The 24,242-nt window shown below is 40.2% G+C and overlaps 1 pseudogene across 1 annotated transcript; it reads left to right on the forward strand.

Moving 5' to 3' along the window:
- Positions 1-606: 606 nt before the first annotated feature.
- LOC143626757 (pleiotropic drug resistance protein 3-like) lies at positions 607-23,025 on the forward strand (annotated as a pseudogene). The gene is made up of 23 exons (XR_013152478.1): positions 607-963; positions 1,394-1,517; positions 1,614-1,702; positions 1,817-1,901; positions 2,024-2,183; positions 2,298-2,374; positions 2,609-2,662; positions 2,730-2,820; positions 2,889-3,472; positions 3,854-4,167; positions 4,267-4,427; positions 4,525-4,628; positions 4,703-4,859; positions 4,952-5,074; positions 5,158-5,231; positions 5,309-5,641; positions 5,733-6,023; positions 6,152-6,235; positions 17,496-17,629; positions 17,797-18,024; positions 18,267-18,438; positions 21,822-22,076; positions 22,742-23,025. The product of XR_013152478.1 is annotated as a pleiotropic drug resistance protein 3-like (transcript).
- The last annotated feature ends 1,217 nt before the right edge of the window (positions 23,026-24,242 follow it).

Genomic DNA, 24,242 nt, shown 5'->3' on the forward strand with positions numbered 1-24,242 from the left:
TTTCTACATTTCAAATATTTAACATCGATATTATTCTAAAAAAAAAAGAGAACAAATTTAGCATTTGGTTCCATGATAGCTAGCAAATAAAACTCGGTGTACGTATTCAAAACTGTTTTGAGTTGGCTTCAACGGATAAAACCCATAAGAAAACGCACAGCTTTATCATATTTTTTCAAACTATCTTTCATTCAAAAGATTCACAACTTCAAAATCATTATTTCCATATATCTCTTCGTTCATCTAAAATCGACAAATGAAGGGTGGCCGGTTTCAGATTTTGGCTATCTAAGTCCCGTCAATTAACAAATTTTGGCTATTAAGAATGATCAAATAGTTAAAAAGACAAACTTAAAATCGGAGGTATAAAAAAGTGACTTTAAATAATAGTCTCTAATACACGCAAAAGATGCCTTCTATTATTCTGTGTACATACACACACTTGTTTTCAAACTTAAAAATATATAAAATTCCTCATTATTATAATAAAATAACTAGGTATACATTATCAATGCGTAACGGATGACATTACCTAAGCATCATAAAAGTCCCCTTATATATACATGCATATATATGTGTTTGTACATCATGTATACATATTGGTGTCACTGAAAGTAAAGAAGCATTAATTAATATGGCTCAAATCGTAGGCTCCGAAGAAATAGAGTCACTGAGAATTGAGCTTTCAGAAATAGGAAGAAGTTTAAGATCATCTTTTCGCTCTAGTTTTCGTGCTAATACAAATGTGAATGCTCATGATGATAAGTGGGAAGCAATCGATAGATTGCCAACATTTGAGCGTTTGAAGTCGTCTTTGTTTGATGATCATGAGAATCGAAAGAAAGTGGTTGATGTCACAAAGCTACTTGCTCCTGAGAGGCACATGTTTATTGAGAAGCTTATCAAACACATTGAGAATGGCAACCTTCGGTTGTTACAGAAACTTAGAAAACGAACAGACAAGTAAGCTTTCCTTTTTTCTTTAGGGTTGTTTACAAAGCTCGTGGCTTGTCTTGGTTTGCAAATGAACTTTTCCGAGCCCGGGCCAATTTAAGCTCGTCTAATTTTTATATCAACAAATTGTGAGTTATAAATTCGACCTTAGGTGTACTTCATTGTAATTGTTATTATATATTAGAAATATAAAATTTTAATAAAAAGTGAGCTGCCTTTCGCTTTTTACAAGCTGAGTTTGGTCTTAACATTTCTTCAGTTCATTAAGTTAAACGAGCTGAGCTGTCTCGTTTAACTTCAAGCCTGAGCCCAACCCGACTCAGCTTGACTCGTGTACTACACCGTGAGCCTTCCCTATACATATCTTTAAACTTGGCTTCATGTTGATTTTTCCACTTACGTTGAGATGAAAGCTCACATAATTAATCTGGTTGTTTAGGGTCGGTGTTCAGTTGCCGTGTGTGGAGGTGAGATATAAGAATCTTCGTGTAGAAGCCGAGTGTAAAGTAGTTCACGGCAAGCCACTCCCAACTCTCTGGAATTCATTTCAAAGTTTGCTTTCTGTAAGTATGACCTCCATTCTACTTTATATACTTCTAACCATAAACATATACTACTGATTAAGAACTGTGAAGTTAATATTCCTTTTTATGTGACAGGAGGTTATCGTGATACCCGGTTTAACAACGTCTAAACAGGCAAAGATAACCATCTTAAAGGATGTCAGTGGTGTTATTAAGCCAGGAAGGTATGCATCGGTTTCAATCTCCTAATAACGGAAGATACTTTCATTAAAATGATAACTAACATAACTGTAATCTATCGGTCTTTATACATTATTTGTTTGTTTGATATTTTTCAGGATGACTCTCCTTCTTGGTCCTCCAGGAAGTGGGAAAACCACATTGTTGAAAGCACTCTCAGGGAACCTAAATAAAACTCTTAAGGTTTTGAACTTCCATTTTGTCCGATTTCATGAACACGATATATCTATGCAAAGAATAATGTGACTATCTTTATATCGTATGTGTTCACTCTGTAATGTTTCTTCTTTATCATACTAAAACAGATTAGTGGTGAAGTTTCATACAATGGATACAAACTAGAAGAATTTGTTCCACAAAAGACTTCTGCTTATATAAGCCAAGATGATTTGCATATCCCTGAGATGTCTGTTAGGGAAACACTAGATTTTTCGTCTCGTTGCCAGGGTACTGGAACCCGTGCAGGTATGTGTCATTGCTACTTAATGCACATAATAAACAGTGTAGTTTTGTATTCCATTCCAAGTAGTTATAATGATGGTTCAAGAACTAAACGATAGTCATTTTCTTCTTATTTAGAGATTATGGTGGAGGTTAATAGGAGGGAGAAAGAAGCAGGGATTGTTCCTGATCCAGATATAGACACTTTTATGAAGGTAGGAACATTGATTCTGTTGTTTATGTATTTTTAAATTAATGTTTGCGGTGCAAAAGCAGCCGTTTGGTTTAAATATTCTATTAAACGTTATGAAGCCTTAACATTATACCTCTCATCACTGCATTATATGTTAATAGTCACATGGTTATGCCCCTCAATCAAAACAAGAAAAGGCTGCAGCAAATGTAGCATATAATTTCAGTTTGCGACAATTATTTTATAATTTTGACAGGCAATTTCTGTTGAAGGCCAAAAGACAACTCTCCAGACAAACTGCATCCTGAAGGTAAATCTTTTTTGTTTATTAATGTTTCTTATTTGAATATTTATAATATGTTCAGATGGTTCTCCAGATTCTTGGCCTCGACATATGTGCTGATACAATGTTTGGAGATGCCATGAGGAGAGGAATTTCGGGCGGTCAAAAGAAAAGATTGACTACAGGTAACTTCTGCGTGTGGTAAGGCCGGTTTAATGTGCATAACTGGTCTGAATTGTATGGCTTCTTTTAGGGGAGATGATTGTTGGTCCCACAAAAGCTTTATTCATGGACGAAATATCAAATGGATTAGACAGCTCCACTACATATCAGATAGTTGCTTGCCTTCAGCAGTTGGCACATATAACAGATGCTTCAATACTCATTTCTCTTCTTCAGCCATCACCAGAAGTATTTGATCTCTTTGATGACATTATGCTGATGGCAGAAGGAAGAATTGTGTATCATGGGCCGCGCAGTCATGTCTTGGAGTATTTTGAGGGCTTTGGTTTTACATGCCCAGACAGGAAAGGCGTAGCTGACTTCCTCCAAGAGGTTGTGTCAAGAAAAGATCAAGCGGCCTACTGGTGCAGAAACGAACAAACCTATAATTATGTATCGGTAGACACCTTTTCCACAAGGTTTAAGGAATCTCGTTTCGGAAAAGAAATGAATGAGGATATATCCAAACCCTTCGTGAGATCGCAGAGTCACGAGAAAGCCATATCCTTCAATGTCTATTCTCTTTCTAAATGGTCCCTTTTTAGAGCTTGCATGTCTAGGGAAATTTTGCTCATGAAAAGAAATTCTTTTGTCTACATCTTCAAGTCAGTTCAGGTGCTCATAATATCACTGATTTTGATTTCACCTACCTTATATTAATATTATCATCATCATTGCATAAACAAACAAACAATCCCACTCATAGAGTAGGGATGATCTATGGAGGTGAGATTTAGCATTTCTTCTATCCCAACTGCTTACAACCATACCCCCGGCTTTAAAAAAAAAACAAACTTTTTTTACTGTATAAAAACTATTTAAGAAAATAATAACAAAAATACTAGTAAGAGTAGTAACATATAGAAAAAACCAAGACGCATTCATGTCCTCGTAGATGTGCAAGCATAACAAATCCTGCTTAATAATCATTATATAATGTTTTATTATTATATTGCGTTAATTAGACGGCCTAATTATTTGGGTTACTTGTTGCAGCTCATCATAATTGCAATAATCACAATGACCATGTTTTTCCGAACCAGATTGAAGCCTGATGTGATTGATGCAAATTATTATCTTGGTTCACTCTTTTATGCACTTGTAATTCTTCTAGTTGACGGGTTCCCAGAAGCATCAATGACAGTTGCAAGACTTCAAGTTTTCTATAAACAAAGGGACATGTGCTTCTATCCTTCTTGGGCATATGCAATTCCTGCGTCCGTTCTTAAGATTCCCATGTCATTAATGGAATCCACCATTTAGACATGCCTCACTTATTATGTCATTGGATATAGCCCTGAACCAGGAAGGTGAGCATCATATCAGATTAACTATTTCATCCTTCACTTGGATCCGTCTTAGTTGTCACAAAACCACAATAATCTGACAATAATATGTATGCTTTGTAGGTTCTTCCGCCAGCTAGTGCTACTTATTGCGACACACTTCACATCCGTATCCATGTTCCGGTTCTTTGCATCAGTTTTCCAAACTGTGGCTGCTGCTACAACAGTAGGCAGCATTGCAATATTGTTCTTATTGTGCTTCGGAGGCTTCATTATACCACACAGTAAGTTCCTAGTATAGTACGCAGTATCTTTATTATTTTTTTCGATATATAGACTATAAAGACTTGCAGATCAACTAAGGGCTGGAACTTGTTGTAGCTTCAATGCCAGCTTGGCTGAAGTGGGGATTCTGGGTTTCTCCGTTGTCATATGGTGAAATAGGTCTTGCGGTGAATGAATTTCATGCTCCGAGATGGAACAAGGTAAATACTTGAAGTCACTGATATATTTCATGGAGAATTTTGATACATTTTTCAAAAACTTGGCCAAGCAGAAGACGACGTCTACAAACAGTACGACAATAGGGCTACAAACACTTGAAAGCCGTGGGTTAGAATTTGAGGAATACTATTTCTGGATATCACTTGGTGCCATGTTCGGTTTTGCATTGTTGTTTAACATAGGCTTCATCTTGGCTTTAAGCTACTTTAAGGGTAATTTTCTAGCTCTTTCTAATCTCATAAGTCAGCTTTGAAGATAGATAATGTACATTTTCTTGGAAAATTTATGGCTATTCAATGGTTAGCTCCTGGTACTCGGGCCATTATTTCCAAGGAAAAGTTGTCTCAAGTACCTGTAGGCGAAGAACCAAAACAACACCCTCACAAGGGTAAAACAACAGAAAAAGCTATCTTAGAGCCTCATCAAGGTTTGAGTTTTTTCCTTTCTCTTTCATGTCATATTTAGTGATTTATTCTTCTTTCATGTCAAGCTATCTTCTTATTTTTACAGGAAAAATGGTGTTACCTTTTGAACCGCTAGCGATTACCTTTCAAGATCTGCAGTACCATGTCGAGCCCCCACCGGTAATTACTTAAAACTATTAAAATATAAGCTTTGTCATATATTCCGTTCACATTAACGCTATAGATTATTGTTCTAGGAAATGAGGGAGCACGGCTTCACTGGAAAAAGACTTCAGTTACTTCGCAGCATCACAGGGGCTTTTAGACCCGGTGTACTTACTGCGTTGATTGGTGTAAGTGGTGCTGGAAAAACAACACTTCTTGATGTTCTTTCTGGAAGGAAAACTAGTGGCACTGTCGAAGGGGAGATTAAAATCGGGGGCTATCCAAAAGTTCAAGATACATTTGCAAGGATTTCGGGCTACTGTGAGCAAACTGATGTACACTCTCCCCAAATTACAGTCGAAGAATCAGTCATATTTTCTGCTTGGCTCCGTCTTCATCCGGACATTGATTCAAAAACTAAATATGTACAAAACAATTACATGAAATAATAAAAATATATTGCCAGTTACTTTTGGTAATAGTATGTAACTTTGCTCCTATGGTATGTATGTACAGAAATTTGTAGAAGAAGTCTTGGAAACAGTTGAGCTTAATGCCATAAAAGATGCCTTGGTTGGCATTCCGGGAGTTAGCGGTTTATCAACAGAGCAGCGTAAGCGGCTCACAATTGCTGTCGAAGTTGTTGCTAATCCCTCCATTATATTCATGGATGAACCTACGACCGGACTGGATGCCAGGTCAGCTGCCATTGTCATGCGAGCTGTGAAGAATATTGTTGATACAGGAAGAACTATCGTCTGTACAATTCACCAACCGAGCATTGACATATTTGAGGCCTTTGATGAGGTAAAAATGAGATATTTAAGTACTCAAGAGAAAACATGAGTGTAACTTAGTTAGAATATATCTTCTTTCTTTAGTTTAGTTTGACATAAAAAAAAATCTCATATATTGTCCCACCCATGTTCATGTAGTTAATCCTATTGAAAAATGGTGGGCGTATGATCTACTGCGGGCCCTTGGGTCGCAATTCGAGTAGGGTCATTGAATACTTTGAGGTCAGTTGAGCTGATAACATGCAGATGCACATGTTACATATGCATCATCCCCCTTTCATGTATCTTAACTAATATAATCTTAAATTCACATGAATTATCTTTTAAACAGAATGTAACGCCCTGAAATTCGATTGGTAAACTAGGATCGTGAAATCATCGGAAACTATAGACTTTGGGATTCTGGACGATAAGTTCGGAACCCATATCATTGGAAAAATCTGCTTTTATCATTTAAAATGTTTATTTTATAAAACGACATTTACGCCTGAAAAATATTAATTTTTATGCTTTCGAAAAATTAAATATTCTTATTTAAAAAGATTTCAAATAATTATTCGGAAAATGGTTTTATAAAAGTTTTGCTGAAAAAGTTTTAGTTTGTTTAAAAACTTATGAACTCGACTAGTCTTGACCCGTCGGTAGCCTAAACCCGAACCCGAGTCACCCGAGTATTTAAGCGGAAAATCAAGTATTCTTACACCATCTCTTTCATTTCCACCAACACTTCCCACCCAAACACTCTCATTCTAGAGAGAGAAACTAGAGAGAGAAAGTCTTCAAACTTCAAATCCGAGTCCACAAATCTGTTTGTTGTTGTTCTTGGTAAGATCTTCTTGAAAATCATCCATTTTCATAACCATTTTCGGCCTCAAATCGAGCAAAAACACCCATTTTCGTTTCTTGAGTTTTCGGGTCAAAAACCGTCTTGTTTTGGTGTCAAAATGCAGGCTTTTGTGTTTAAAATCACTGGGAATCGATAGTCCCTTCAATCCCGAGCATTTCCATGTCAAAAACTTCGATTTTGGGTCAAAAATCTGGAAAAATCTGAAAAACCCGTAGGTTTCTCCGTCGCCCAGCTTGAAGGAGTCGAATCAGACTCATTCGATCGAATCAGTCGATCGAATCAGCCCATTCGATCGAACCAGTCGATCGAACCAGTCCGGTCGACCGAATAGGAAAGCAACCGAATGGTCTCCAACTCATTCGACCGAATGAGTTTCGTATTCGATCGAACGAGTGTCTATTCGATCGAACAAGTTCCATGTTCGACCGAACGAGTTTTCCCAACTGGTTCGACCAAATGTGTTTCTAGTTCGATCGAGTGTGCCTCAGATTCGATCGAATGTGTGTCTATTCGATCGAATGTGTGTCTATTCGATCGAATGTGTGTCTATTCGATCGAATGTGTGTCTATTCGATCGAACAAGTTCCTATTCGATCGAACGTGTTCCTATTCGATCGAATCAAGCCAGAACCAAGCTGTTTTCGTCTTTAAAACCCAGTTTTTGCTCGAGGTCACGTAAGCTCGTTTTCTTAGACTTATAGCACGTTGTTAACCTTATATATATGTCCAACTCTAGGCTAAGGAGATCTATTGTAGCACCATCCTAACCCAAGATCAAGGTGAGTTCATAGCCCCTATTTAAGCTTTTCAAAACTATGGGGTGGAAACATGGTAACTTTACACGTTTGGATAAAATCATTTATGCAAACATTCTTTAAACTATAAACATTTGGATTAAACATGGTAACTTTACACGTTTGGATAAAATCATTTATGCAAACATTCTTTAAACTATAAACATTTGGATTTCTACACACGTGCGGAAATCCACGAGCTTCTTGGTAATCTATAAACTTTGGAAATCTATGAACATGGGGAAAACCCATTAACTCATGGAGATCTAAGAACATTGGAAATCAATGAGTATGGGAAATTCTGTGAACATTGACATCATGGGAACGGGAATCAAATTCATATCATCATAGTCATTGTGTCAGCATGGAAATCTAGAGATCAAAACATCATGAGTTGAATTGGACGCGAGAGTCTATTCTACTCTCGGTAGAACTCACGACCATGAGTGGCATTCTATTCTCGGTGGCACTCGTAACTCATGGGATTTCATACTAGTCTCGGTGAAATCCATAACTCTTGAGGACCTATACTATTCTCGGTAGGGACCAAGGGAACCCAGGATTCTTTGGGGTGTCTATCCTACTCTCGGTAGAACCTAGCTGAGTCCTGGATGGCAAGAACGAGGTAGTCTTGGTTTAAGTCTTGCGTGAGTTCAATCAAGTCTTGTGTGATCATTGGGTTTCATCATCATTCATCATCATCATCATTTGTTCACCATCATCTTGGATACTAGTAAACAATGGGATTTTGGTGTTGGTTTATCTAGTAAACTTAGCATGCTCAAATCTATATGTCCTTGTTTATGCTTAACTGTTATGTGCTACATGTACCGTTGGGAGACCGCAAATCTTTGAGTAATCTTATCACATACGACTCTAATGGGAGATTGATAAGCCCGTTGAGAGCCCAGGAGAACATTTCATGTTTGACTTACTACAAAAACCTCTGTGGGAAAACCAAGAGATCTTTTCTTACAAACCATTTTAAAAACTGGGAATTATACCCAAACATAGTAGTATAAGTTGTAGGAGTGGTGGGTTAGCCGCAGGTACACCCTATATATAAACCCCTACAACCTATACTAGTATGTTTGTGTATAAAACTCTTTTCTTTAAACCTATGAATTCACTCATCTACTTTATGTAGTTGACAGTTTGTTACATGTTTTCAGGAAATAATGCAGCAAGAAATCCCTAGCAAGTTTAGAGGCCTTAGAAAGATGAAGGCTAGACTAGGAGTTGTTGGAAACTTGATATTTTGTATTAAAACAATTTGTTTCATGTTACCTGGTTGATGTAATATTTGACATTTTGGTTATGTTTATGCATTTAGACTTTTATACTATTGTGCTCAACAATCACGACTTAGTCGCCGCACCTCGATTTTTCCGCCATCACGATCGGGGTGTGACAGATTGGTATCAGAGCCAATGGTTATAGGGAATTAGGAAACCGACCTAGGCTATAACCTAGGATCCTTGACTCTAGATAGCTCATGCATCACAATCACATGTCTACACTTATATACGTGCTACGTGCTTATGTGTTGCATATTAACTGTTAATCTCTTGAGTCATGTCATTATGTGTTCTTGGTATAATCTATGTCCTCTATTCATAATCTTTGGCGTGTCATTGATTCTATTTAACGCTCGTTTTTCGTTTTGCGAAGAATGCCTCCCAGACGTGCACCCGCTTCCATGGACTCCGCTGAATTAGCCAACCTTATAGCCCAGCAGATCGCGGCTGTGTTACCAGGCATGGTAACAACCATCAGCCAAGGGCTGAGGCAAGAAGGAACCTCTGGGGCCAACCAAATTCCAGCTCAGAACGCAAATGAACCAGCTAATAAGCCATACAAGGATTTCATGGTTACCAAACCCACCAGCTTCAGCGGCACAGAAGGCGCCGTTGGTCTCCTCCAGTGGATCGAAAAGATGGAGGCAGCCTTTGTTATTAGCTCGTGCCCTGAGACACTGAAAGTCACGCACGCGGCAAGCATGTTGTCTAAACGCGCGCTGACCTGGTGGAACAACGAGATAAGAACCCGTGGGCGTGAGGCTGCCTTGGCCATGACCTGGTCGGAATTTGTAGCATTGGCTACCCGCGAGTTCGTACCTCGCAGTGAGGTGCAGAAACTTGAAGCTGAGTTTTGGGTACACAAAATGAAGGGCGCCGATCACCAAGGGTACACGGAGCGTTTTCACGAGCTCTCCCTTCTCGTACCACACTTGGTCACCCCTCCCTCCCGGGCTATTGAGCTTTACATCAATGGCCTACCTGACACTGTCCGTGGAATCGTTATCGGGGCTGACCCATCAACCCTACAAGCGGCCATTGAACTAGCTGCCCGACTGACCCAGGACCAGGTTAAGACTGGGGTCCTAGCCAAAGGTACGGGCAAGGCCGCTGAAGGCTCATCCAAAAAGATCAACCGCATCAAAAAGCGTAAGGCTAGCAGTTACGCGATGGTTACTCCCGCAACCCCAATCAGCTCTGTCGCTCCTGCTCCCACCCCTTCAGGAAGGCCAAAGAGGGAGTACACTGGGGTTCACCCCAAGTGCGGCACTTGCCAATTTCATCATCCTGCCGGAACCCCGTGCTGGAAATGCACGAACTGTGGACGTTTGGGGCACCTAGCGGAACGCTGCAGATTTCAAGGTAATCAACTGGCGATACAGAGCAGCAGTTCCCAACCCAGCAACTCTCGAAGCTGTTTCGAGTGTGGAGCCATGGACCATTTCAGGAGCAGGTGTCCTCGTCTTGCAAATCTTCCTCCGGCCCGAGGCCGAGCCTTTACTATTGGCGCTGCTGAAGCTCGCCAAAATCCTGACGTCATTACTGGTACGTTCATCCTTAACAATCTCTGGGTTTCTATTCTATTTGACACGGGTGCAGATAGGAGTTTTATTTCTAGCGAGTTGGTCCCATTGCTTAATCTAGGAACCTCTGTCTTAGACCCCGCTTTCTCTGTCGAAATGGCAAACGGAGAGTCTACCCAAGTGAACAAAATCGTTCGCAATTGCACGCTTACGTTTGATCGGACGTCTCTTAACATTGACCTCATCCCTATGCATTTAGGAAGTTTCGATGTAATTGTTGGGATGGATTGGTTGTCCATCAACCACGCGGAAGTGGTGTGTGCTGAGAAGCTCATTCGCGTTCCTTGTTCTTCTGGCGAGTCCATAATTATTCAAGGAGAAAGATCAGGCAGATGTCTGAAATTAATCTCCTGCTTTAAAGCTCGGCGATGCCTTCGAAAGAAGTGTCTCGCCTTCCTAGCTCATGTCTCCATCAAGAAATCTTTGGGGAAGAAGCTCTCTGATGTCCCCGTCGTGCGTGAATTTCCAGACGTTTTTCCTAAAGACTTACCCGGACTTCCTCCTAGCCGACAAGTCAAATTCCACATCGAGTTAGTTCCCGGTGCAACCCCCGTGGCAAAATCTCCGTATCGTTTGGCTCCGTCTGAAATGCAGGAATTATCGAGCCAGCTGCAGGAACTACTGGACAAGGGTTTTATTCGCCCTAGTTCGTCTCCATGGGGAGCTCCAGTCCTCTTCGTCAAGAAGAAGGACGGATCTTTCCGGATGTGCATAGACTATCGTGAGCTTAACAAACTCACAGTCAAGAATCGGTATCCATTACCGAGGATTGACGATCTTTTCGACCAGCTGCAAGGAGCCACCTACTTTTCCAAGATCGACCTACGCTCAGGTTATCACCAAGTGCGTGTCATGGAGGACGACATCGCGAAAACCGCTTTCAGAACTCGATATGGACACTACGAGTTCCTAGTCATGCCTTTTGGTTTGACGAATGCCCCTGCAGTGTTCATGGATCTCATGAATCGCATTTGTCGTCCATACCTGGACCAGTTTGTTATCGTCTTCATTGACGATATTCTCGTTTATTCCCGCTCTAAAGCCGACCATGAGCTTCATCTCAGGCTTACCTTGGATCTGCTGAGGAAAGAGCAACTCTACGCCAAATTCTCCAAATGCGAATTCTGGCTAAGGGAAGTTCAATTCTTAGGTCACATCATTAACAAGGAAGGCATTCATGTCGACCCTGCCAAGATTGAAGCCATAAAAAAATGGGGAGCGCCTACAACGCCAACCGAAATTCGTTCATTTCTTGGTTTGGCTGGGTACTACCGTCGATTCATCTCGAACTTTTCAAAGATCGCGTTGCCCCTCACAATGTTAACTCAAAAAGGGGAACCATTCATTTGGAACCAAGAGCAAGAAGAGGCTTTCCAAACATTGAAACATAAACTCTGCCATGCACCAATCCTGTCGCTTCCTGAGGGTAACGATGATTTTGTTGTTTATTGCGACGCCTCGAGCCAAGGTCTAGGCTGCGTCTTAATGCAACGCGGTAAGGTCGTCGCTTACGCCTCGCGTCAACTCAAGAGTCATGAGAGGAATTATGTCACTCACGACTTGGAATTGGGTGCTGTGGTCTTTGCCTTAAAAATATGGAGACACTACCTATACGGTACGAAATGTGTCATCTTCACCGACCACAAGAGCCTACAACACATCCTCAACCAAAGGGAGCTAAATATGCGACAACGTCGATGGGTTGAACTCCTAAGTGACTATGACTGCGAAATCCGCTACCACCCTGGAAAGGCTAACGTAGTGGCTGACGCGTTAAGTCGCAAGGAAAGGACCCAGTTGCATGCGATCCGTATTCAGTCCAATCTTCCCTCCTTGGTTCTTGAAGCTCAAAAGCAAGCGATTGCTGGTGGTGATCTCAAAAATATGCTATCTTGCGGTGCCGAACGGAAGTTTGAAACCAAGTCTGATGGTATACTTTACTACTTAAATCGCATGTGGATTCCAAACTCTGAACCACTTCGAGAACTTATCCTGAACGAAGCGCACAAATCCAGATACTCTATTCACCCGGGCAGTGATAAAATGTATCAGAATCTCAAGTCTCATTTCTGGTGGCCGGGTATGAAGAAAGACATAGCTTTATACGTCGGTAAGTGTCTAACATGCTCGCGGATCAAGACTGAACATCAGAGACCATCTGGCCTGTTACAAAAACCGATCATACCGCAGTGGAAGTGGGACGAAGTCGCTATGGACTTCATTACCAAACTCCCGCGGACACCCAGCGGTTATGACACGATTTGGGTTATCGTGGATTACTTGACCAAGTCTGCCCACTTTCTCCCTGTCCGCGAGGACTACACTACGGAGAAGCTGGCGCGGATTTACATTCGTGAGATCGTAACCCGTCACGGTGTGCCTAAGGGCATCACGTCTGACCGTGACCCCTCTTTTGCGTCAAGGTTCTGGAAGTCATTTCAGAAAGCCTTTGGGACAAGTGTGAAACTTAGCTCTGCCTATCATCCTGAAACGGACGGACAGAGCGAAAGGACCATACAAACCCTGGAGGATATGCTCAGAGCCTGTATCCTTGAATTCGGTAGTAGCTGGGAGACTCACCTTCCTCTTGCAGAGTTCTCATACAATAACAGCTATCATGCTACCATCAAATGCGCGCCATTCGAAGCACTCTATGGCAGGAAATGTCGTTCTCCACTGTGTTGGTCCGAGACCGGAGATTCTCAAATCCTCGGCCCGGAACTGATACAGGAAACCACTGACAGTATCGCCATCATTCAGCAAAGACTTAAGGACGCCCGCTGTCGACACAAGTATTACGCTGACAAACGCCGCAAACCTCTGGAGTTCCAAATAGGCGATCACGTAATGCTCAAAGTTTCCCCCTGGAAGGGCATTGTTCGCTTCGGGAAAAAGGGAAAGTTTGCTCCAAGGTACGTAGGACCTTTCAAGATCATCGAAAAGGTCGGACCTGTAGCCTATCGCTTGGAATTGCCTCCAGAACTCAGCCGTGTTCACAACGTTTTTCATGTGTCGCAACTCAAAAAGTGCCTCGTTGACGAGACCGCTCAAATCCCGATCGACACGGTTCACATCGACGACAAACTATACTTTGTTGAGGAACCTGTCGAGATCCTAGATCGAGAAGTCAAAAAGACTAAGCGAAGCCGGATACCTATAGTCAAGGTACGTTGGAACAACCATCGTGGACCCGAGTTCACATGGGAACGAGAGGATAAGATGAAGGAGGAATACCCTCATCTGTTCGCATAGTCATCATCTTTGTAATTCTAGAAATCTTGGAGTCTATGTAATCGTAATCATGTAATCAGGGACCAATATCAATCAATGAAGTATCATGTTGTTCCTATTTGCTTATAAATATTCTCTTATTTGCATAACACCAAGTTTGGCTACCCATGACTCGTGCTGGAAAACACAAGTTGTGCATACTTAATCATGTAAACATTGGGGTAAACTATGTATCATTGAGCCAAAATTTGTCATCATTCTAACATTCATGAAGCATGGTTGTGTGTGTGTGTGTGGTGTCGTGTCGATTTTTCTAGCCGCACACAATGGAGTTTATACATTGATACAAGGTGAACTCGTAATTATAGTCCGGAATATAATAACATCAAGTTCACAGGTGTATACGTGTATAAACAATATGCTATTGTGTAACTATGAGTCGTGAACTCAAGTTTCGTGTAGGGAATTAATCAATGAATGTTGAAGGAGTGGTGGGTTAGCCGCTGGTACACCCTATATATAAACCCCTTCGGCACAAGTTGATTATGTCTGAAGCGAGACTTGGAATTAGGGACTCATAGTTAGCGTGGCAGCTGTGAGGCGTTAAATTCAAGAGTTATTGAGGGAATTATTCATTGGAGATTGAAGGAGTGGTGGGTTAGCCGCTGGTACACCCTATATATAAACCCCTTCAATCCGAAATGAATATGTCTGATGTAAAGCTTGAAGGTGATGCCTTGTAGTGGAAAATAGTGTGTCGTCCTGTGTGTCATTGAACTAATAGGAGTCGAAAGAAACACCCAAGTGGAGTTGAGGGAGTGGTGGGTTAGCCGCTGGTACACCCTATATATAAACCCCTTCAACTTGATTTGGGTGGTATCCAAGACGAATATTAGGGGTAGTGGCGCATAGTGGTCATCATGGGATCATTTAATCTAAAACATCATTGCATCAACTATACTAAATTCTAAATTTCGGGACGAAATTCCTCTAAATTGGGGAGGATGTAACGCCCTGAAATTCGATTGGTAAACTAGGATCGTGAAATCATCGGAAACTATAGACTTTGGGATTCTGGACGATAAGTTCGGAACCCATATCATTGGAAAAATCTGCTTTTATCATTTAAAATGTTTATTTTATAAAACGACATTTACGCCTGAAAAATATTAATTTTTATGCTTTCGAAAAATTAAATATTCTTATTTAAAAAGATTTCAAATAATTATTCGGAAAATGGTTTTATAAAAGTTTTGCTGAAAAAGTTTTAGTTTGTTTAAAAACTTATGAACTCGACTAGTCTTGACCCGTCGGTAGCCTAAACCCGAACCCGAGTCACCCGAGTATTTAAGCGGAAAATCAAGTATTCTTACACCATCTCTTTCATTTCCACCAACACTTCCCACCCAAACACTCTCATTCTAGAGAGAGAAACTAGAGAGAGAAAGTCTTCAAACTTCAAATCCGAGTCCACAAATCTGTTTGTTGTTGTTCTTGGTAAGATCTTCTTGAAAATCATCCATTTTCATAACCATTTTCGGCCTCAAATCGAGCAAAAACACCCATTTTCGTTTCTTGAGTTTTCGGGTCAAAAACCGTCTTGTTTTGGTGTCAAAATGCAGGCTTTTGTGTTTAAAATCACTGGGAATCGATAGTCCCTTCAATCCCGAGCATTTCCATGTCAAAAACTTCGATTTTGGGTCAAAAATCTGGAAAAATCTGAAAAACCCGTAGGTTTCTCCGTCGCCCAGCTTGAAGGAGTCGAATCAGACTCATTCGATCGAATCAGTCGATCGAATCAGCCCATTCGATCGAACCAGTCGATCGAACCAGTCCGGTCGACCGAATAGGAAAGCAACCGAATGGTCTCCAACTCATTCGACCGAATGAGTTTCGTATTCGATCGAACGAGTGTCTATTCGATCGAACAAGTTCCATGTTCGACCGAACGAGTTTTCCCAACTGGTTCGACCAAATGTGTTTCTAGTTCGATCGAGTGTGCCTCAGATTCGATCGAATGTGTGTCTATTCGATCGAATGTGTGTCTATTCGATCGAATGTGTGTCTATTCGATCGAATGTGTGTCTATTCGATCGAACAAGTTCCTATTCGATCGAACGTGTTCCTATTCGATCGAATCAAGCCAGAACCAAGCTGTTTTCGTCTTTAAAACCCAGTTTTTGCTCGAGGTCACGTAAGCTCGTTTTCTTAGACTTATAGCACGTTGTTAACCTTATATATATGTCCAACTCTAGGCTAAGGAGATCTATTGTAGCACCATCCTAACCCAAGATCAAGGTGAGTTCATAGCCCCTATTTAAGCTTTTCAAAACTATGGGGTGGAAACATGGTAACTTTACACGTTTGGATAAAATCATTTATGCAAACATTCTTTAAACTATAAACATTTGGATTAAACATGGTAACTTTACACGTTTGGATAAAATCATTTATGCAAACATTCTTTAAACTATAAACATTTGGATTTCTACACACGTGCGGAAATCCACGAGCTTCTTGGTAATCTATAAACTTTGGAAATCTATGAACATGGGGAAAACCCATTAACTCATGGAGATCTAAGAACATTGGAAATCAATGAGTATGGGAAATTCTGTGAACATTGACATCATGGGAACGGGAATCAAATTCATATCATCATAGTCATTGTGTCAGCATGGAAATCTAGAGATCAAAACATCATGAGTTGAATTGGACGCGAGAGTCTATTCTACTCTCGGTAGAACTCACGACCATGAGTGGCATTCTATTCTCGGTGGCACTCGTAACTCATGGGATTTCATACTAGTCTCGGTGAAATCCATAACTCTTGAGGACCTATACTATTCTCGGTAGGGACCAAGGGAACCCAGGATTCTTTGGGGTGTCTATCCTACTCTCGGTAGAACCTAGCTGAGTCCTGGATGGCAAGAACGAGGTAGTCTTGGTTTAAGTCTTGCGTGAGTTCAATCAAGTCTTGTGTGATCATTGGGTTTCATCATCATTCATCATCATCATCATTTGTTCACCATCATCTTGGATACTAGTAAACAATGGGATTTTGGTGTTGGTTTATCTAGTAAACTTAGCATGCTCAAATCTATATGTCCTTGTTTATGCTTAACTGTTATGTGCTACATGTACCGTTGGGAGACCGCAAATCTTTGAGTAATCTTATCACATACGACTCTAATGGGAGATTGATAAGCCCGTTGAGAGCCCAGGAGAACATTTCATGTTTGACTTACTACAAAAACCTCTGTGGGAAAACCAAGAGATCTTTTCTTACAAACCATTTTAAAAACTGGGAATTATACCCAAACATAGTAGTATAAGTTGTAGGAGTGGTGGGTTAGCCGCAGGTACACCCTATATATAAACCCCTACAACCTATACTAGTATGTTTGTGTATAAAACTCTTTTCTTTAAACCTATGAATTCACTCATCTACTTTATGTAGTTGACAGTTTGTTACATGTTTTCAGGAAATAATGCAGCAAGAAATCCCTAGCAAGTTTAGAGGCCTTAGAAAGATGAAGGCTAGACTAGGAGTTGTTGGAAACTTGATATTTTGTATTAAAACAATTTGTTTCATGTTACCTGGTTGATGTAATATTTGACATTTTGGTTATGTTTATGCATTTAGACTTTTATACTATTGTGCTCAACAATCACGACTTAGTCGCCGCACCTCGATTTTTCCGCCATCACGATCGGGGTGTGACACAGAACATCCCGGGGGTGCCAAAGATTAGAGACAACTATAATCCAGCAACATGGATGCTAGAGGTTAGTTCCACATCAATGGAAGCTGAACTCGGTGTTGATTTTGGACAAATCTATTCTACTTCAACTTTGTATGAGTAAGTTACATCTTTATAATATGATGCCAACATATTGGTATATAAAGCTCAAAAAACTCTATTAAATAATAAAAGCTTCTAGTAAACTAGTAAAATGCATACTTACATATGCCCGACGCGACTCCTATAACATGACAGACTATTTTTCTGTTTTTGTACTATGTTAGGAGCAATACAGAGCTCGTAAAGACATTAAGTAAACCACCTCCTGGTTCAAAAGACTTGTACTTTCCGACACGCTTTCCACAAAATGGTTGGGGCCAATTCAAGGCATGCCTATGGAAACAGCACTTGTCTTACTGGAGAAGTCCTTCATACAACTTGATGCGTTCCATGTATATGCTCTTTGCATCGTTTATGTTTGGGTTACTCTTCTGGGACCAAGGAGAGAATATGTAAGTTAATATACATCATGTGTTCCTTGCTTGTTTCTACATAATTTTATGTGTAGATAATTTGGGAAGTTCATAGGCTCATAGCTAAATTTCCATCCATCTTGAATTGGATGTAAAGAGTTTTAAAGTTTTTCATTTAGTACATATCACAAGAATTTTAATTGAATATTCACCATAAAGTTGGATAGTTTTGTATTTCCTTCAAGTCATCTTATCTTATATGGTATCCCTCTGTGTGACAGACATAACCAGCAGAGCTTATTCAATGTGTTTGGTTCAATGTTCGCTGCTATTCTTTTTAGTGGCATAAACAATGCCTCTTCGGTAATACCATACGTTTCCATGGAGCGAACTGTCTTGTATCGAGAAAGGTTTTCTGGGATGTATGCATCTTGGGCTTATGCTCTTGCACAGGTATAAATAAAATCCTTGTCATCTACTTGTATGTTATAAGTGTTAGGATTAAACGCACACACGAAACCGAACACACACATGAAAGCAATAAACGAACACGAGGATTTAACGTGGTTCGGTCTAAACTGACCTACGTCCACGGGTGGCAACTAGGTATATCTTTATTGAGTGACCAATATTACAAGTACATAATGTTGTTTATATAGAGACTGAACTAGGGTTAGTAAATTATTATGCAAGAAATCTAAACCGGGCCGGGCTTGGGCCCGACCGCCCACACCCGTCTCCTCTTTTGACTTCATATAATAAACCGGTCCAACAAGGCCTACGAACCCAACAATCTCCCACTCGGAGGCCTTGAGTACTCTCGTCTGCACTCCTGATTGTACTTCTGTAATCTGAACATTAAACTTCTTCTAGTTGCCACCGCCTTCTCATCAATTAACCTGAAGGCCCGTTGAAGCTCCCCGGAGCTCCAACACGTCAGTCACGGCTGAAACTGCCCCTGACCCGTTCTCTGTCCCTACTGGCTCCCACTGTAACGAACTACCGGATCCTGAGATAACCTGAGAACAAACACTCTCCATATTCAGCAAGTAATTCATTGGAGAGACTTTTACAGCTGGAATACTGGTTTTCTTAATCCACTGTCGACCTGGAACTGTAACTGAAACACGACCTGTGCTCCCACTGTCACGATGTCCCCCAACTGATTTAACCTTCCTAGCTCGTTCATCCTGAATCTTCATTTTGGCTCTGGATTTGTTACTTGCAAAACGAACCTTCTTCTGCCCACGAGATTCTGTGAACCGGATTTTGTCTTTCACCAAAACTGGATCCACTCCTTTCGATGACATATCAACCATATACAACGAACCCATTTTCTTGCCACGAGCAACAACGAGATTCCCTTTGACTACTTTCCATTGCCCATTCCCGAACTTAACATCGTGCCCTTGGTCATCCAACTGCCCAACTGATATCAAACGTTTCTTCAAACTTGGAATAACCCTCACGTCTTTCAAAGTCCAAGAAGTACCGGCTGAAGTTATCAAATCAACGTCTCCCATACCCGTAACCTCTAAAATATCATCATTCGCTAGTCGAACCTTTCCAAAATCCCCAAATTTAAGATTCTTCATCGTTTCACTACAGTGAGTGGCATGAAACGATGCACCAGAATCCATCACCCAAGCATCAACGCTACTCTCAACACTACAAACCAAAGCCTCATCACCACTGACCCCGTCATCTGTGTCGTCTTCTGTAACGTTCACCTCTTTCTTACCATTCGGACACTGATTCCTGAAGTGTCCTTTCTCTTTACAACCCCAACATTCAATATCCTTACGAGTCTTAGACTGACTCCTCTTCCTGCTCCCACTGCCTCGCTGTTTTCCCCTACCTCTACCTTCTGTGACTAGCATATTGCCTGATGATTCACCTGAACTTCTGCGTCTTGAATCTTCTCCCAGAATCAGATCTCGAATCCCATCGAAAGTAATATTTGTAGACGAACTACAAACTGCAGTCACTGTTTGCGACCAACTGTCGGGCAAAGAGGATAATAACAAGAGGCCTTGAACTTCATCATCAAACTTAATGTCAACTGACACTAAGCGGGACAAGATCGAATTAAGATTATTGATATGAGTTGTAACTGACCCACCCTCTTTCATTCTTGTTGTCACTAGCTCTCGGATAAGATAGACTTTATTCGCTGCCGAAGGCTTCTCATACATGTTGGATAGTGCGTCCATCATACCACGGGCTGTGGTTTCTTTCATGACGTTAAACGCCACATCTTCCGACAACGACAATGTAATACAAGCCCTAGCTTTCTTGTCTAACTTCTTCCAATCTGCTTCTGACAACTTTTCTGGTTTTTCATCCTCAAGCACTACATCCAAGTCTTTCTGACAAAGTAGTGCCTCAATCTGCATCTTCCACCAACCAAACTTCTGTCCGTCAAACTTCTGTATCGAAACCTTTCCGTCTTCTGCCATAACAATGACTAAAATGAAAAACTGGATAAAAAACAGAGACAGACACAACAATGGCACGAGCCTGAACTTAACGACTGTTCTACTGAACTCTGTTAAACAATCAACCTATTTAACGTGCAGCGGAATAACGAACTGTAAATCAGAAACCGAAACTTTAAACTGAAACGATAAACCTGACAAACGCGGTTGGCACTGGTTCTCCGTTTCTTTAAACGACTTCAACTGTTCTTCAACAAAAAAATAGGATTTTGATTCAACTGTTTTTGACTAAACTGCCAAATACTTTAGGCCAACACAATAATGAACAAATTCGGCTGCTGCCTTTTGTAATTGGTGTGACGAGGAGCAGGCAACAAAGTAAAAAAAATTACTTAACTTTTGTTTGGTGTGAACTTCAAGAAAAAGAAAAATAATATATTTCTTCCTTCGTCTCTCTAGTTTCAAACACCAAACTCAGAACATAAATATTCCTTCGACAATCCGGCGATCCAAACGAACTTCTCCTCGCCTTCCTCTTCTGGTCAACAACAAATTGAACGGTGGTGATGCGTTGCTTAACTTGTTTCGTACGGAACCCAAACACTCCAATCTTTGACGGCAAGCGACCGCGACAACCGGCTGTTGTGGCGGCGAGAATCGAACAGCGACGGCGGGGGAACCCTAGCGCAGTAGGGTGGCGGCGACAACTCGGTGGGTTCTCGTGTTCTTCATGTAATCCCAAACCTAAGCTCTAGATACCACTTGTTAGGATTAAACGCACACACGAAACCGAACACACACACGAAAGCAATAAACGAACACGAGGATTTAACGTGGTTCGGTCTAAACTGACCTACGTCCACGGGTGGCAACTAGGTATATCTTTATTGAGTGACTAATATTACAAGTACATAATGTTGTTTATATAGAGACTGAACTAGGGTTAGTAAATTATAATGCAAGAAATCTAAACCGGGCCGGGCTTGGGCCCGACCGCCCACACCCGTCTCCTCTTTTGACTTCATATAATAAACCGGGCCAACAAGGCCTACGAACCCAACAATAAGTAATATGTATGTCACATAAGGCTTCTAAAACTAAGTTTTAACTCTACTAATCTTCACCTAGGACTGGGTGCACAACGCTAACATGCTTCAAATTTTAGGCCGGTTGGTCCTTATATTTTGGGCATGGTCTGTTTTTACCAACCTGATTATGAGTATAAAAAGTTGATTTGTTAACAATTTTATACTATATAAATGCCATGTTGTAAAATATTCAATCTCTTAATCTAAAAACCTGTTTTCGCATGTGAAAGTCATTTTATATTTTTATGTATGACTTGGTTTATGACTGTTTACAACCTGATGAAGATGTTTTGGTTATATGATCATGTAGGTGGCAATTGAGTTTCCTTATCTATTTGCCCAGTCACTTGTATATGTGTGCATCACTTATCCTATGATTGGATATTATTGGTCAGCGTACAAGGTTTTCTCGTACTTGTATACATTCTTGTGCACATTGATGTACTTCACCTATATGGGAATGCTCCTTGTTGCTGTGACACCTAGCTTTCCAGTTGCCGCCATTCTATCGTCCGCATTTTACACCATGTTTAACTTGTTTGGTGGATTTTTAATTCCTAAACCAGTAAGTCACTTTTTATTTTTAACTTGTTCAGTAAATGATTAAGAATTACGAATGATCTTCATTGCATTCTTTATCCATTTTGGCTTTTTCTGTCACCAAACTTTAAAGTCACGTGGACACTTCATATTTCAATATAGAGTAGCAAACTGTAACAAATAAGACCAACCGGATGATTAAGTTCGGCCACCAAATATGTGATTTGTCTTGCTGCAAAGGTCGAGTCAAGTGTACAACTCTTAGATATAAGTAACCTAAGGATGCTTATTATCTATTATAACTATTATATTTAATTTATCATTTATCTTTAGTTTGTTTGTTCGTTATTATTATATCTTTGGTTTAATTATTATGAAAGTCATTAACGTTTCATCATTATTAGTTGCTTATCTATCTATCTATATGATTATCGTTTTTATTGTAATCTTTCTATACAACGAGGGAGATACGGTTTTCACTTATTTAATACATAAAAAGTTATTATTCACCAATTCAGTCTCTCGGCTCTTTTAAATTCTGTCATATGGCACTTGTGTGTATCTAATAGACACAAATATGGACGCTATTTAACCCGATATATAAGAGGAGAAAATCTTAGTAGTATTTATACATGATGCAATGTTTGGTTTGAAAGGTTTAGTGAAACTTCCTATTATTTTGCTTGGCAGAAAATTCCAAACTGGTGGACATGGATGTACTATTTGACTCCAACTTCATGGTCACTTAACGCGCTGCTTACTTCTCAATATGGTGATGTGAAGAAGGAGATCTTAGTTTTCGGGGAAACTAAATCCGTGGAAGCCTTCATAAGAGATTACTTTGGGTATCATCATGATCAGTTACCACTTGTGTTTGTTCTTCTTGCACTATATCCTATTGTTCTTGCATCTCTATTTGCACATTGTGTATCTAAACTCAACTTCCAAAGAAGGTAGATGAATACTGAGCATCTAAAGTATGCATGTTACTACTTACAAATGATTGCAATCTACCACATTATTTGCTTTGTGAAATTTGAGTTGTCTTTATAGGAATATCTAAAACCGCCGGACCACCTAGAGGCTAGAGTAGACCATATTACACAACGATACAAGGTTTAGAGATGGTAATGTTATTTATAGAGATGTTTGGTTTAAAGGTTGATTTAATGGTATCTATACTAGTGGGTAGCCCGCACTTCACGACGGGTTCGTAAGAGTTATATCTAACCTCACATCTAACCCAACTAGCCTTAAACACTAATTTTGTCCGTACGCCTCATTATACGCGTATTATTAGCATGTTTGAACCTATTTGTGTGAACTTGTTTGCGTCTAGTATGTCGCTTTTGAAACATTCGCCTGTTGATCGATCTTGCTCTTATCGTGCATTATTATTCACTTCCTGCTCGTTTTGATACTGCGATAAGTAAAGACGATAATCTAAGTGGTAATGGAGAGATAAGAATGGTGGTACAAACCATTTGGTTAAGGCACATTTGACTACCAATATTACGGTGGACATAATAGTGGCCAAATATCTTAGTTCCAAAGTATCTTATGGTATGGTGTTTCATCATACTCACGTCAGATGGAAAACCTATGGAATTCTTCAGGTTGCTACTGATAGGAACATTAACACTTCAGGTTGCTACTCATTGTAAGAATGCTTGTCATACTCTATGAATTTGTTCTCCCATCTCTCCTACTTTTGGTTTTTCTATCTTTATCTTGTAATAGCTCAGTTAAGACAATAGCTATTTGGTTAATTCAGTAACAGCTTGATTTCCTAATTCTCGTTGTGAAATAACTGTTCACTTCAAACATCAAGTTTCTAGTTCAACTTGAATCTTATTTATGCTATGAACATCTTATCGTTTGTGTTTAAAATGTTTTGACTGCTTGTTTTGATGACTAGTCTTTCTGCCTTTGATATTCTTTGGTTGTGTTATTCGTGAGACTTTGCAGAACAACAAAAGCACCATGTTCCATAACAAGGTTTGATAGGTCACATGAACCTTTAGTTTAGATTACAAAGGTTTCATCACATGAACCTGACTATGTGTGCAGCTAAAGTGTTGTTTCGAATCTTCCACAAGAACCAATCTTTAGTTTAGATGACAAAGAAAGGATTTAGCTTTATGTTAACAAACCCTGTGTTATGGGGTCTGAGTAGTGGGAACCTCTTAAA

Source organism: Bidens hawaiensis, unplaced genomic scaffold (genome assembly GCF_021521415.1).
Source record: "Bidens hawaiensis isolate Kalapana, Puna unplaced genomic scaffold, B.hawaiensis_p1.1 tig00004497_1, whole genome shotgun sequence".
NCBI lineage: Eukaryota > Viridiplantae > Streptophyta > Magnoliopsida > Asterales > Asteraceae > Bidens > Bidens hawaiensis.